This window comes from Juglans regia, chromosome 7, assembly GCF_001411555.2.
Source record: "Juglans regia cultivar Chandler chromosome 7, Walnut 2.0, whole genome shotgun sequence".
NCBI lineage: Eukaryota > Viridiplantae > Streptophyta > Magnoliopsida > Fagales > Juglandaceae > Juglans > Juglans regia.
The window spans coordinates 17,980,949-17,996,140 of NC_049907.1; positions in this window are offsets into that span (position 1 = coordinate 17,980,949).

Consider the following 15,192-nt stretch of genomic DNA (forward strand, 5'->3'; position numbering starts at 1 on the left):
GTCAAATAAGTCAAGTACATAACAAACAAACTCTCACTAATAAAATATGTCACTAGGACTAACCACTCACATATAAGCTACATGCTTCTTAAACACTTTAGGTGGTAAGGCCTTAGTGAGCGGATTCACAACCATGAGATTTGTACCAATGTACTCAATTGACACATGATGATTCTGAATTATTTCTTTTATGATAAGAAACTTTATGTCAATGTGTTTAGACTTTGACGAACTCCTGTCGTTCTTAGAATATAACTCAGTGGCCTTATTATCATCTCCCTATTTGATCTCCTTAATGACAATTTATGTTGAAGCTGTTCAAGCTCTTCCATAGGAATAGCTTGATGATCTTCATATGCATCCTATACTATGACAGGTGTGATCATCTCACCACCCTCATTATCGTCAGAGGAATTTTAATTTATTCCTTTTCAAATACAATATCCCTGGATTGTATACTCCCATTATCCTAAATATCCTCAATGAGTTTAGCATTACTCGTCTCAATAATGGCATTACCTAAACGGTAATAAAACATGAAACCCCTCGATCTCTTAGAGTATCCAACAAAGTAGCAGCTGACTGTTCTTGAGACTAGTTTCTTTTCGCTAGGCTTATAGGGCCTAGACTCAACACCCCATACATGTAAATGCCTAATGCTAGGTCTCTTTCCCATCCATAACTCATATGGGATTTTAGTTATTGTTTTAGTAGGTACTCAATTGAGAATGTAAACTGTGGCCTTTATGACCTCTAGCCATAGTCATTCTGGTAAAGAAGAATCAATTATCATAATTCTAATCATGTCCTTAAGGGTTCTATTTTGTCTCTTAGCTGCACCATTTTGACATGGAGTTCTGGCTTGGTGTATTGAAGAACAATGCTACATTTTTCTAAGTACCTCACAAAAGGCCAATACGTTGTTCACCTAATCCGTCATATTTATCATAGTATTCACCACCATGGTCAGATCTAACAACCTTAATTTTTTTATCAAGCTAATTTTTCAACTTCAGCTTTATAAGCCTTAAAAATGTGGTTGTGATTTTCATGTATCAAATATAGATACCCATAATGTGAATAGTCATCTATAAAAGTGATAAAATATTGTTAATCATTCCAAGATACTGTAGGGAATGGACCACAAATGTTAGTATGTATCACTTCTAAGGTGCCTGAACTCTTATTGGCACTCATTTTCCTTATATTTGTTTACTTGTCTTTTATATATTCAATATAGATTTTAAAATCAGAAAAATCAAGAGGATCAAGAATTCCAGTTGAGACAAGCATTTCAATTCTCTCTTTCGAGATTTATCCCAAACACTTGTACCATAATATCGGGAAATTCTCATTGATTAATATGCTCTTTGTACCACAAATATTCACATGCAAGGCTTAATTTGTCCTAATGTAAGAGGCATCTAAGTCTAACAAATAAAGATTATCAATCAAAAAGCCAGTACCAACAACATTTGAATCTTGGAAAAGACTGAATTTCTCGTTTCTAAAACGAATAAGAATAATCGGATTTATCTAAATAAGAAACATAAATTAAATTTCATCTAAATGATAGCATACAAAAAATCTCATCCAAATCCAAATAAAAACTAAACTCTAATCTTAATCTATAGACTCCAATTGCCTCCACACTACCTTTATTGTCATTTTTCAAGTAAATAAATTTTTCACCATCACTTGGATTTCGGCACTTTAGGTATCCCTGCATACTAACAATTATGTGAATAGTAGCTCCTGAACTATCCACCAAGTGTTAGGTGACACAATAGCCAAATTAATTTAAGTGCAAATAAAGATAGAAAAATCACATTTCTTTGCAAGTCACTTCTTATACCAGAAACAATTCTTCACATGATCATCCCTTTTGTAAAAGTAACAGGTAGAGACCTTATCCTGTTTTTGTCAGACAATTGGCTATGAAGTTCCAGTATCAACAGTTGTCTTAGCTTTATAATTCCTCTTTCTTTTCTTGGTGTCCAGATTTCCACTAGGGAAAATTGTCATATGAGCACTTTTTGTCCTTTCTAGTTTCAACCTCTCGTCCTCTTTCACACAATGAGCAATAAGCTTATTAAGGGTCCATTTCTCCCTTTAAGTATTATAATTAATTTTGAAAGGACCAAATTGTGCAGGAAGAGAAATCAGAATGAGATGCACAAGAATTTCATAAAAAAACTCTAACATTAGTGTTCTCAATCTAGTAACAAGATTTTACATTTTCATAATAAACTCCTTAATATTCACTTTGCCAATATACCGCATTGAGATAAGTTTGCTAAGAAGCGTACTTGTCTTTACCTTTTTCGATGCAATAAATCGATCTGCTATTTCGCTCAAGTACTTCTTGGCATTTTCCTCTTCAGGTATTGCATGTCGAATAGAATTAGGAATATAATGCTTCATTATCATAAGACTCATGCGAATAGAGCGATCCCATTTCTCTTAAGTTATCCTTTGATTAGCAGAACTTTGATCAGTAGGTTTGGAAGACTCATCAACCCAAAGAGCATAGTCTAGATCTATACACCCAAGAACAATAATAACATGCTTTTTCCATTTTTCAAAATTTGATCCATTAAGAACTGGAATGTTATTCAAATTGGCAGATATCAAAGATGCATTCACTATAAGGAAACAAAAGAAACTCACAATAAATAAATATCCCATCAATCTTGAAGTATTAATAAACAAATCATAATTTTCTTCATGAAAACTTTAGTATAATTCAAAAACAAAATCAATCAGACAACATGATAAAATTAAACAAAAAATTTTATGGTTTTATAAAAGTCCGTATGAGATATCTAGTGCATCATTGCAATCAAGTCTTTAGATAATAACTACAACAGGCAAGTGGTCCTCTCCCAATAAAGTTGGTTATCATGAATAATGCAGAAAACTAGGCCTAACCAAACAATAGCCTTCCTTCAGGCCAACTATTGAATGCATAGGTTAATCTAAAAAAGCATTCCTTGGGACCATCTATTGAATGCTTAGGTTAATATGAAAAATTATGCAATTTATATATAACAACTTTATACCATCTATAACTCGGCATACAAATAAGATAATATTAAACAATATGTCTACAATAGAGATATTAAGATTTTTTAAAAAATATTATTAAAAAGATAATATCCAAATTCGAGTCAAACCGGGTGGGTCAAACGAGTCAGTCAACGGGTCAACTGGGTCTAAAATCAACCAATCAAAGTGGTTAGTGGGCTTGTGATGTAATTCAGCCCACTGGTATTAAACAAAATGGTCTTATAACTTGGACCCAACATATGGGCTAAACCATCACACAAAACTCAAACATTATACAAACCAAATTCACCTTAATTTTTTTAAGAATTGGACCATAAATTGGGCCAGCTAAAACAAGCCCAAGGCTTGTGTTAAGACCCGAGTCCAACACAAATGAGAAATGCTATACAAATTACTATAGTAGCAAACAGTCACCAGAGTAATTACTATTTCGGTCACTGTTTTGACACTTCTCCAGTAGATCTGGACAAGGAGACACCGATGAGGAAATTTTTCTACCTCCTCCCATGCCTCTGGTAGCCCATTGTTTTAGTTAAAAACTAAAAATAAAATAAAATAAAACTTTTGGCCAGCATAAGTGGCGGTTTTTTTTCAAAACCAGTGAACTACACACCGATGACCGCCACAGCAACTCAAGAGAAACTTTCCGGTCACCCTAAAAACTCAAAAACCAAATCATAAGGAACTACGAGCGGTGAAAACTTCACAAATACAAAAATCGTATTTTACAAGTATGAAGCTTTGTTTCTACACAGATCTAACGATGAGGCTCTAATACCACTTGTTGCATCTATATAAAATTCAAAATCTTCAAGATCCCTTGTCAAATTTGTGTAGAAATCCAACAAAGAGAGCATACATGTAGCTATTGGAGAGAAGAGCATAGCGGTATGATCTTCCACGTTCAAGATTCACTCTCCGAAAAAACTCACAACAATAGGATGTGTAGAGTCAAAAAGATGAATCTAGAGTGGGACCATGACCTATATATAATAATTTAATTCTAATTTTGTCCATAATAAAATAATAGAATTATATGGGTATTTAATAGGTTTCTACACATGAATTGGGTCCGTACCACTTTAATGCTCATGATCTGACTAAAATTATGGGCTTCCAGAGATGTGTCAATGGCCCAGTTATGTCACTTTTATTGATCACATTTATTAGGCCTTACAGACACTATCCAAACCTTATATTTGGCAATTATAGAATGCATAATTTCATAATCTATATATGTCCAATAATTTAAATAATTCTAACAATCACGTCTAGGTGCATCTTAAATCCCATTCTTGTAATGCAAAGTTGTTACCTTTTTGGAGCATTTTTGTGTTTTGTGATTTGCTTACATTTGGTGCATTATCTTTTTACATATTTGCTTAAATAAGTAGCCTTTTAGAATCACAAATCAGGTCTAAAGTGCATGCATAAATATCTTGAATTTACTGACAATTTCAGAATGTCAAACTAGTTTCATTAGAGTAATTGGTTGCCATTTGTGGCCCTCATCCACATCAGAACATGAACTTGTTGTTTATGCATTAACCCAATGCCCATACATTTAACCCTTCTCTCAACTCAATCAGAAATGCATAGCTTGACTTATGGGCAATCGTATCTTGGTACTTTCTAGAATCATGTATTCTTCTATTATTTATTCTTCTTGAATCTTAGGCCTCATCATACTCTGTAACTGCATTGACCAATAGTGTGGTATTTTAATCTCCTCAGTCTTATATTCAAACCCCATTACTTATCCATATTAGTGAGTAATTGGTCTTAAGACATTGAATATGCCTGCAACTTTTCTCCTTTTGCGAGTGCCTCAATCATTTTCTAGATCTCTCTCTCTCTCTCTCTCTCTCTCTCTCTCTCTCCCTCTCTCTCCCCTCCCAATATCCTCTATTTTTCTCAACAATTCTTTGTGAGACAACTTAATGTACCAAGCATATGTGATTCATTAGAGCACAACTTTGAAATTATTGCATGGAAGTTCAACCAAACTACTGCCATGCAATGCTCATTTGATGCTTCATGCTTATGTTTTATAGGAATGTATTGACATCTATTGGTTGTAGTCATTGAACGACCTAAAAAATAAGAAGTATTTTGTTTTAGTGTCGTAGATGGCATTGATGTGTATAAATTGGTCTATGTTAGTCTTTCAGGATACTAAACAATTGGTGTAAGTTTATTTCTACCATTATTTCTTGTTTCACATTTTTTTCTCTGTGTTTATGTCTTTCATGTATGAGAAATTGCCAACAATACATGGATACCAGCTAGCAGTTTGCCTCCCACAAGCGAATGACTTCTTTAAATAATTCATCTTAGATAAAATGTGGTATAATTTGATTTTTTGAGGGGCAGTATGAAGCATTTTGAGTTGTTTGTGGACATCTTAAAAATTAAGAAGAACAAGTTATGGATTCTTCATGGATAAAGTGTTACATCAATTTGAATTCTAGAAAGTCTCATATATGTGGCATTGGGTTTGTGAAATGTTGGTGTTGAAGATTAGTGACATGGAAAGTGATACGATCACAAAGAGAATATATAAAAATAAACTCACAAACTGGCTTAGTTTCATGCGATAACTATTTTATAATAAGAGTAACTTTACAATCTGATGTACTATATCAAGCTACGCCAATTTATGAGCTTAGTTTTGTGTAATCATTTTTCTAGAAACATTAGTACGTGGACCTAGCGCATATTCTCTAAAGCTTACTACCTCTAACTATTGGTACAACTTAAGACCTTTCACAATCCCTTGTACTTGGCATTGTTGTACAATTTCCTTATTAAGATTCAATAAAATTTTGTCATTACAATGTTCGAGATAGTTACATGCCCCTTTGTCCTTGGCCTTGTTGCATATTCTAACATAGTGAAACTCTATTCTTTTTTTAATGTTCAACACCATTATACTCCATGGGGTTTATCTTAATATAGCATTTTATCTATGGTTGACTCCTTTCAAAGGAGCTATCTTCCTTATTGGGTACCCTAGATAATTTTGTCATCTTAGTTTCTAGAACATGTATGAGAAACAAGCATGGATGAAGTATTTTTTTGGGGGGGTTGGTTTTTCTAAAAGCATTTGGGTGCCTAAGGAAGATATTGGTTTTGTATGGAGTTTGCTGTGGATGAAATCTGGATTAATTTGTATTCTAGAGAGTGTCATTTATATCAAGTGAGGGCATTCACATTGGATTAGCTATATCAAAAATCAAAGTTTAGCTAATATGTCACTTTTTAGCTTTTGACTAATTACTTAAAACTTGAACATCAGATTAGCTTTTGCACCTTTTATTATAATAAGATATTATTAAATTTTATATTTTTTTAAGACAAATTTTTATTTTTTGAAATATATTTTTACTACCCACATATTATCACCGCTTACTTTTTTATTATATATATTGTTGCCCACAGCCCACATATTGTTGTCCACATATTATCACAACCTACATATTATCACATGATTGTGCACAAAATGTTGTTGTCTAGAAAATATACAGCCTAAAATAAATAAAAACAAAAATATATGTGTCAATACTTATAGTAGCAGTACCCATACTTACATGTAGGCTAGGCAATAGTTACTCCCCTTACTTACAACCCAAAACATAACAACAACAGTACCTATAGTTGCTGGTCAATACTTACATCACAACATATAACAAGAGTAATACTCATACTTACAGCCCAAAATAACAAAATGGACTGAGATGGAGATGAAACATAGACAACAAATGGCTATGCACCCCAAAAGGTTGAGATGGAGATGGAGATGTAGATAAAAACCGCTTTGACTACTCAAAAATTTCTTTCTGGAAATTTTGGAAATACTCTTGCAGCATTGCATTCATGCCAACAAGATCTAATTTCATAATCTCCATATCGATATTCCTATTCTTTTGGGCTAGTAATACATACCTATCAAAGTTCGCCTTATTGATAGCTCGTCTTCTCTCACCATGCACATTTATCACTCATGCGAGTTAAGGCAGCATGACATTTAGAGTCTGAAGCTTCTCTAACCTTCCTATTTCTCAATCTTCTTACCTAAAGGTCTATCATAAATGACCTCGACGTTGTCATCGTTCGTGTTGTCTCCTAGTGGAGTCAAGTCTACAATAGTTGGGTGTTTCCCATGTGGTTTCCTTCTTGCCGACAACGTCGACATATGTTACTGCCACTTTAGTTGGCCTTCTTAATCTTTATGTACATAATTTTCGCATTTTCAATCTAAATATGCCAAGTGAGAATGTGAGAAGAGAATTCCTCCAAAAAATTCCAGAATTGATGCAATTAGAAATTTATACCTTATCTTACTCTGTAGCACTACTTGGATGCAATGATTCTATTTAGCTACAGCAGCACAAAACTTATTTGTGCATTTTTGCATCATTGACCATCAATTAGTCAATGACATAACAGAGCATTCTGGATTGCTTGGTTTTTTATACTCATTGTAATAATTACAAATTCTCTTCCACATTTGTGTAGATTTTTGGTAAGTCCCCCAAATAGCATCCATGCTAATGTTGAGCTGACACGAGGAGATTGTCCTCCTCTATGGTGAAAGCTATCTCGTTGAGTTTTCTTACTAGGTGACCTTTTTCCACCTTTTAGTTGTATTGCTTGGAGTATAACATTATCATGTCTGCTAACCATTAAGGTTCTGGAGATACCTTGTTCACCACTTCGTAATAGAGTGGTGAAGAATAAATCTTCATCAAATGTGTTGTCCATCCTTGATTCAAGTTTAATTGTATAGAATCAACTGAATTCATAGTTTAATTGTAAACAAAGTAATGGAAACAAACACAATAATGAAATTTATACAATTTTATATGACACATAACATTGGGTAAGCAAACACATTCAAGCTATAAACAAAAAATAAACAAAACCAAAAATCTATTACTTGTTGTTGAAATAGGCTTACGTAACTAGGTTCATTGACCAAAAACTTAAATGAAACTCATGCATACTGATGTGCTCTGTCTAATTAACAATATGCCAAGAGATTGCATGTTGTGTCCAAAAACTTTACATGGAGATGAGTAGATCTGTTATTGAATATTAGAAAATTTGTAACACTCTCTTCCCGTAAGCTATAAGTGTCACATATTTTTCACAAAATAAACCTGGTAAGAGATCTCATATTTCATAAATGAAAATATAATTTATTTTGTAGAAAAATGTCTAATAAAATGTATTCCAAAAATATTAAATGAATAAATTGAAATTTATGTCATAAAAACAATTTTATTCTAGAAAGTCTGAAACTAAATTAACTGCTTCTTCTAGTCCTGGCCTGCCTGCTCGTGTTCATCATCCTCACCTATGTGGTTTAAAAACATGAAAACAAACTAAAATAAGTCGAAAACTCAGCAAGAAATCCATCACAACGTAAACATAATAAATATAAGGTTTTCATAAAAATTTTCATGTTGAGAGTTTAAATTCATGACTGATTTATCTGAATTAACTAACTGATCTGACTGATTTAACTGATTGATCTGATTAGCCAACACACTTAACCTTGTGTGCGAGGTTGTGCACCGGCCCCACGTCCCGCGATCGCGAGGGGAGCCGCTGATAGTATTTTGGCATACTATAGTGGACCACGCTTGAGTCCGTGGCTTGCACATCCACCCTGAAACTGAACTGCATTGGTACCATGCATCTGAATGGCCATCTAATTAACTGATCTTACTTATCTTGCACATGAACTTAAGATAACTTACGTGTCTTATACACATGAGATGCTTAGCATAATATATACATAATTATAATTTCTGAATTTTGAACATGATGCGGAATGACATGATTGTATGCTATGCTGGATGACATGTTTGCATATGACATGAGTGGTGCATAAAATAATGGTCGTCAATGAATTGGCTTGAATAATACTTATATATAAGCTGAACGGTGATGATCCTAATTTGTGATCAAAATTACTTACCTAGCTGTGCTTCTTCTTGAATCTCACTTCATAGCTCGTCACCTATACACAGTATTAACTATCACTAAATCTGTCTAGGAATAACATGTACTAACATCCTACTTAATTAAATTCATAATATAGAAGATAGTCGAATAAATATTTTGTTTAACACCAAAATCAATAAATTCTAATATTTTAAATTACTTAAATACTAATAACATATTATAATTTAGTATGATACTTGGGCTATTTTAAAATAATTCATAAAACTTCAATTCTTAAATTAGGTTTTCTTTCTTAACATAATTATTCAATCTTATAAGAAACCTAATGAATATTAATATTGCTTAAATATTCTTAACATAATAACTTTATTAAACTTCTACTAAATAGACAAAGGAATATTAACAAAATATTAGGCTCAATAGTATATTTTTAAAAAAACATTTCAAATCCTTTAAACATTTTCTTATAAAAATGAGCTTATGACTAATATATTTATTTAATAAAAATAAACTCAACTAGAAATATTAAGCTCAATAAAAATTACTAAAACAATTATTGAAACATAATAAAGTCAAGCCCAATTTAAAATACAAATTTATCCCAATGGTACATGTCTAATTAATCTCAAGCTCAGCCCACAAGGAAATTAGCCCATCAGATTTAAACAGCAAACCAGTTAAAACAAAGCCCATATTACCTTTTAAAACACAAGTTTATCAAAATGAGCCTAGGGCTTGTTTGTGAATCAAAGATTCCTTAAGAACTTAAGAAGCCGAAACACACAGATAGAGCAAAGAAAAGCCGTGCAAGAGAAACAGAGGGCTCGGGGGTGGCGTGCGATACAAGGCCGAAACTCACCGAGGGAGAAAGGCTGAGGCAATGGCAGCTCCAGGGTGACTAGAAGTGGCCGGCAATGCGACTAAGTTCCTAAGCAAGGTGGTGCGACGTCGTGAGAAGAGAGAGAGAGAGGGAACTGCAAAACAGGAAAAAAAAAAAAAAAAAACCTACACCTTAGGGAGAGTAAGTGGTGACTGACGGTGATGGGCTTATCGAAAAGATGCGGATTCGACGGGAAGGAACTAGCCGATGGTCTCTGTGTTGTCCGAGAGGTGCTCCGATGTGCTTGAGGTGGTTGGTGAAAACAACTTGGACTGGTTTCTCTGGTCAGGGAGGTGCGACGTCGAGAGGAGGAGAGAGGGAGTTCTGTTATGTCGAAACAAGAGGGAGAGAGAGAAGGGTGGTGATTGCAGCGAAAGAGCACGAGAGGGAGGAAGGGGCTGAGGCGACGCTTTCTGTGGTGGTATTGGTTGTTGGGAGGGAGGCTGCTGGAGAATAAGGCTCACGGTTTGCAGCTTGAAGGGAAGTGTTTTCTCTATTTCTTTTATGTGTAACTCTAGTTTGAAGTGTGGGGGGAAATTTTTTATTTCCGTTGGAGGTTCTGGTCGTGGGGTATTGTGGGTTTGTTGATGGGAATAATGTGAGAAGGAAAAGAGGATATATAGTAGGGCTTGACGTGAAAGTTGATCTTCCATTAGGACACTTTACAACTAAAACACTGAGAGACATACGGGCTTGGTGATTTTCTTGTGTTTATTTCAGAGGGTTTTCGTGGGATTTTGAAAGTATTGATGATACGATTTCAGAGTTGGTTTTGCCATTAGGATTTGGATTTACCAAATTAAGGGATAAGAATGAGTATGAGGTGAGGATCATAAAATCAAAAGATAAGGTTCGGTGGAGATAGTAAGAACTAAGATTTAAATTCAAACCAAAACTCTAGAGGGACATAAAATTTGATAAAATCTAGTAATAATTATTAGAATTAATAATAAAACAAAACTCTAGTAAATTCAAACAAAATTATAATAGTAATTATTAAAATTAATAAATATAAAATCTGATAAGATTATAAAAATAATAATAATAGAAAAATAACTAGAAGATTTACTTATATACCCCAAATCTATGACTAGTATGTTACAAAATCAAAGGGAAAAACTAATTGAAAAAAAAAATGAACACATTAGTTGCTGCAAAGTTCAAAAGAGCATGCACTTTGGATTAGGAAACAAGACAAATATAGAGTAAAAATGGTAAGAGAGCTTTTTGAAGCCATATTTCTAGCAAACTAATGCTTTTTCAAATACTTCTAGTAGCAAACTAATGCTTTTTCTAATTCAAATCAACACTTCTAGTAGCAAACTAATGATTCTCACATGGTCAGTCCACAATATCACAAACTAATGATTCTGACAATTTGAATTTTGTGAAATAATGGAATTACAAATGTAATTAGACAATGTCAGTGGCTTACAAATGCAATGAGACAGCATCTATTGTAATGGATTTGTTAGTTGGTCTAGTGATTTTGTAATAGATGTTGATCAATTTCATTAATGAAATATGTGTAGTTTGTAATGGATTTTGGAATGAAAGTCTAACATACAATGCAAGGACCAAGTTTTCTCTCTGTTTATGTGGTGAACTTGTTGGTTTATTACGTACTAATGTATGCCAATAGAAGGGAATATCTATAACTATATAAAAATATTGATTCTGTAATTTGTGTTGCTGCATTAACAGTAGTGATTAACGAAAGGGTGGTGGTTGTTGATTAGGCCCACCTGTCACGATGAAAACTCTAAGTTGGAACTACTAAGGGCTTGGGATCCCTTGGACAGTTCAAGACCTTTACCACATGGTGAAAGAGAAGAGGCCTAATATAATTTTCTTAACGGAAACTAAGATCAATAATAACAAAATTGAAAAAATAAAGATTGAAGTGTGAGGGGTTCTTTGTTGTGGAACCAGTTGGAAGGAAGGGTGGCTTGATCATGTTCTAGGACCAAACAGTTATAGCTGAGGTGGCTAGTTACTCTCAAAGACATATTAACCTATGGATCACCAATGAAGGAAGGCAGAATACGTGGTTATTGACAGGTTACTATGGAGAACTTGATGCTAGCAAGAGAGCTGCTTCATGGAGATTTTTTTCCTCTCTTAAACCTGCCATGAATATTGGGTGGGGGGTTATTGGTGATTTCAATGAAGTGGTTTCTCAGGATGAGAAAAGGGGTGGAAGACAGAGGTAAGAAAGTTAAATGGCTGCTTTCAGAAATGCTTTAGAGGAAGGGCGCTTTATGATTTGGGTTGGAGAGGAGATAAGTACACATGGAGTAACAAACATGGAGAAAAGACTTTCACCAAAAAAAAGGCTCGATAGGACTGTTGTGAATGCAAAATGGAAAAGTTTGTTTCAAGAGGGTTGGGTGGATGTACGGGCAGTCAGATGTTCTAATCATAGGCCATTATTAAGGAGCATGAATCAGAGTTTTGGTAGGGAGGGGAGGAGTAAGAGAATATTTTGATATGAAGCTAGTTGGGGTCTTGAGGAGGAGTGTACTGAGGTCTTGAGGAGAATATAGGGCAGAGGAGTGATAAGGGAAGAAGGGGATCCTATGATGCTATCCAAGTTAGAAACCAGTAAACAGGCTCTAACTAGATGGAGTAGACAGATGGGGGCAGGTATGGGAAGAGAGTTAAAGGAAAAAATAAAAATGCTGAGGAGATTACAAAAGGGGGAATGCAGTAGCAATGTGGAAGATATTAGAATAATCCAGAAGGAGGTGGAGAGGCTATTGGAGATGGAAGATTTAAAGTGGAGGCAAAGAGCTAAACAAACTGGTATCAGCTTGGGGACAAGAACACTAAATTCTTTCACATTACAAATCATAGAAGAGCGAAGAATAATATCAATGAAATTAGAGATGAAAATGGTAGGAGTTGGCCAAGAAAAGAAGATGTAGAAGTTGCCTTCAATGATTACTTTTGAAAATTGTTTACCTCATCCAATAAAGTTGAAAACTGCCTATTGAAGATAGAACCATGAGTTACTGCTCAAATGAATGAAGGACTGGAAAAGGCTTTTACTATAGTAGAGATTGAAGAAGCTATCAACCAAATGGCTCCTTTAAAATCCCCAAGACCAAATGGATTCAGAGCATGCTTTTATCAAAAGCACTAGCACATAATTGGAGATGCAGTCAACACTGCAATGCTCTCTTGGCTTAATGGTAACCCTTTTTATTCCTCTATAAACCATACTTTAATAACTCTAATTCCTAAAGTCAAGAGCCCTACTAAAGTCAATGAGTATAGGCTCATTAGTTTATATAATGTGGCTTATAAAATTATGTCTAAATTGTTGGCAAATGGAATGAAGAAATTTTTGGACCTAATCATATTTCCCAACCAAAGTGCTTTTATTCTAGGGAGATTGATAACTGATAACATAATGGTAGCTTATGAACTTTCGCACTCTATGAAGGCCAGAAAAAAGGGAAATGAGGGTTTCATGGCTATTAAATTAGACATGTCAAAGGCTTATGACAGAATAGAATGGTAGTTTCTTGAATATGTCATGGCAAAAATGGGATTTTGTGCAAGGTGGATTCAATTGATCATGAGGTGTGTACAGTCTGTTTCTTACTCAGTTTTGGTGAATGGCCAACCTGGTCCTACATTCTACCCACTGTCTCCTTATCTCTTTATCCTCTGTGCAGAAGGCTTATTTACTCTTCTTATTTTTCTGATTTGCAAGGGCGGCAGGTTTGGGGGTGGAATGAGACCCAAAATTCTCATCTCATCATTACACATTTTTCAAATCCACATACAAAATATAATAAAAATTTAACTTTTTCAAATTCCAATTCAACTTTTTCAAATTCCAACACAATAATAATATTAAAACATAATATTTTAAACTTTCAAATAAAACACAAAATTCTCGTCTCACTCCCAAACCTGCCATAGAGGAGAATTGTAGAGTAAATCATCTGCTTTTTACAGATGATTGTGTTTTATTTGGGAGGGCTAAAGTAGAGGAATGGCAGAAGATTCAAGCTATGTTGCAGGTGTATGAGCTAGCCTCTGGACAGGTTCTAAACAAAGAAAAGTCTGCAATTTTTTTCAACTCAAACACTAGCTTGCTTGATAAGATTATGATTAGAGAAGCTGGTGGGGCAGTGATGGAAGGGGACCTATGAGAAGTATTTGGGACTGCCTCCAGTTGTTGGAAGGTCTAAATATCAAACTTTCAGAGGTATAAAGGAGAGGGTATGAAGGAAAGTCACAAATTGAAAAAATTATTTTTTGTCTATTGCAGGAAAGGAGGTGCTCATTAAGGTTGTCCTTCAAGCAGTCCCAACCAATACCATGAGTGTCTTTTTGCTTCCAAAAAGACTTTTTAATGAGCTTAATAGCTTGTTTGCTAAATTTTGGTGGTGTAATCAGAATACCAGCAAAGGGGTGCATTAGAGCAGCTGGGATAAACTAGGGCAACAAAAATAGAAGGGTGGTCTTGGGTTTAGGAATGTGGAGTGTTTCAACTTAGCATTGCTTGCAAAGCAAGGATGGAGATTTCTGAATAACCCTTCTAGTCTAGCAGCGCAGATATACAAGCAGAAATATTTTAGAGATTCTTCATTTATGTGTGCAAAATAGGGCAGCAGACCTTCCTTAATATGGAAAAGTGTTTGGCAGGTGTCTAATTTAATCAAGGAAGGGTTGAGGTGGAGGGTTGGGAATGGAAGAAGAATTAAAATATGGGGGGACAAATGGCTAATAGCTCCTTCATCTTTTAGAGTTCAATCCCCAATTTCGAGATTGCATGAGGAGGCTAAGGTTGAGGAACTGATTGTGAAGGAGGACATGGAATGGAATGAAGGTTTAATCAGAGATATCTTTGATGAGGATGAAGTGGATCAGATTCTTAGCTTACCCTTGAGTAAGTTGGACTGTGATGACAGAATGGTTTACGGTCTTCTCAGAAAGGTCAATTCTTAGTGAGAAGTGCTTATTATCTTGAATTGGAGAGGAAGAGAAAAATTAAAGGGGAATCTTCTAATGAGAATGAAGCTGATCAAAGGTGGTTAAGATATGGGAGCTGGATGTACCAAGAAAAGTTAAATTATTTTTATGGAGAGCTGGGAACAATTTTCTGGCAACAAGATGTAATTTGATGTCTATGAAACTTGTAGAAAGTGAACTATGCCCAATATGTAAGGAACAAAAGGAGATTGTCATACACATGTGGCATTATGCTACTACTAATGATGTTTAGTTTGATGCTTGTTCTAAAATTCAAAAGT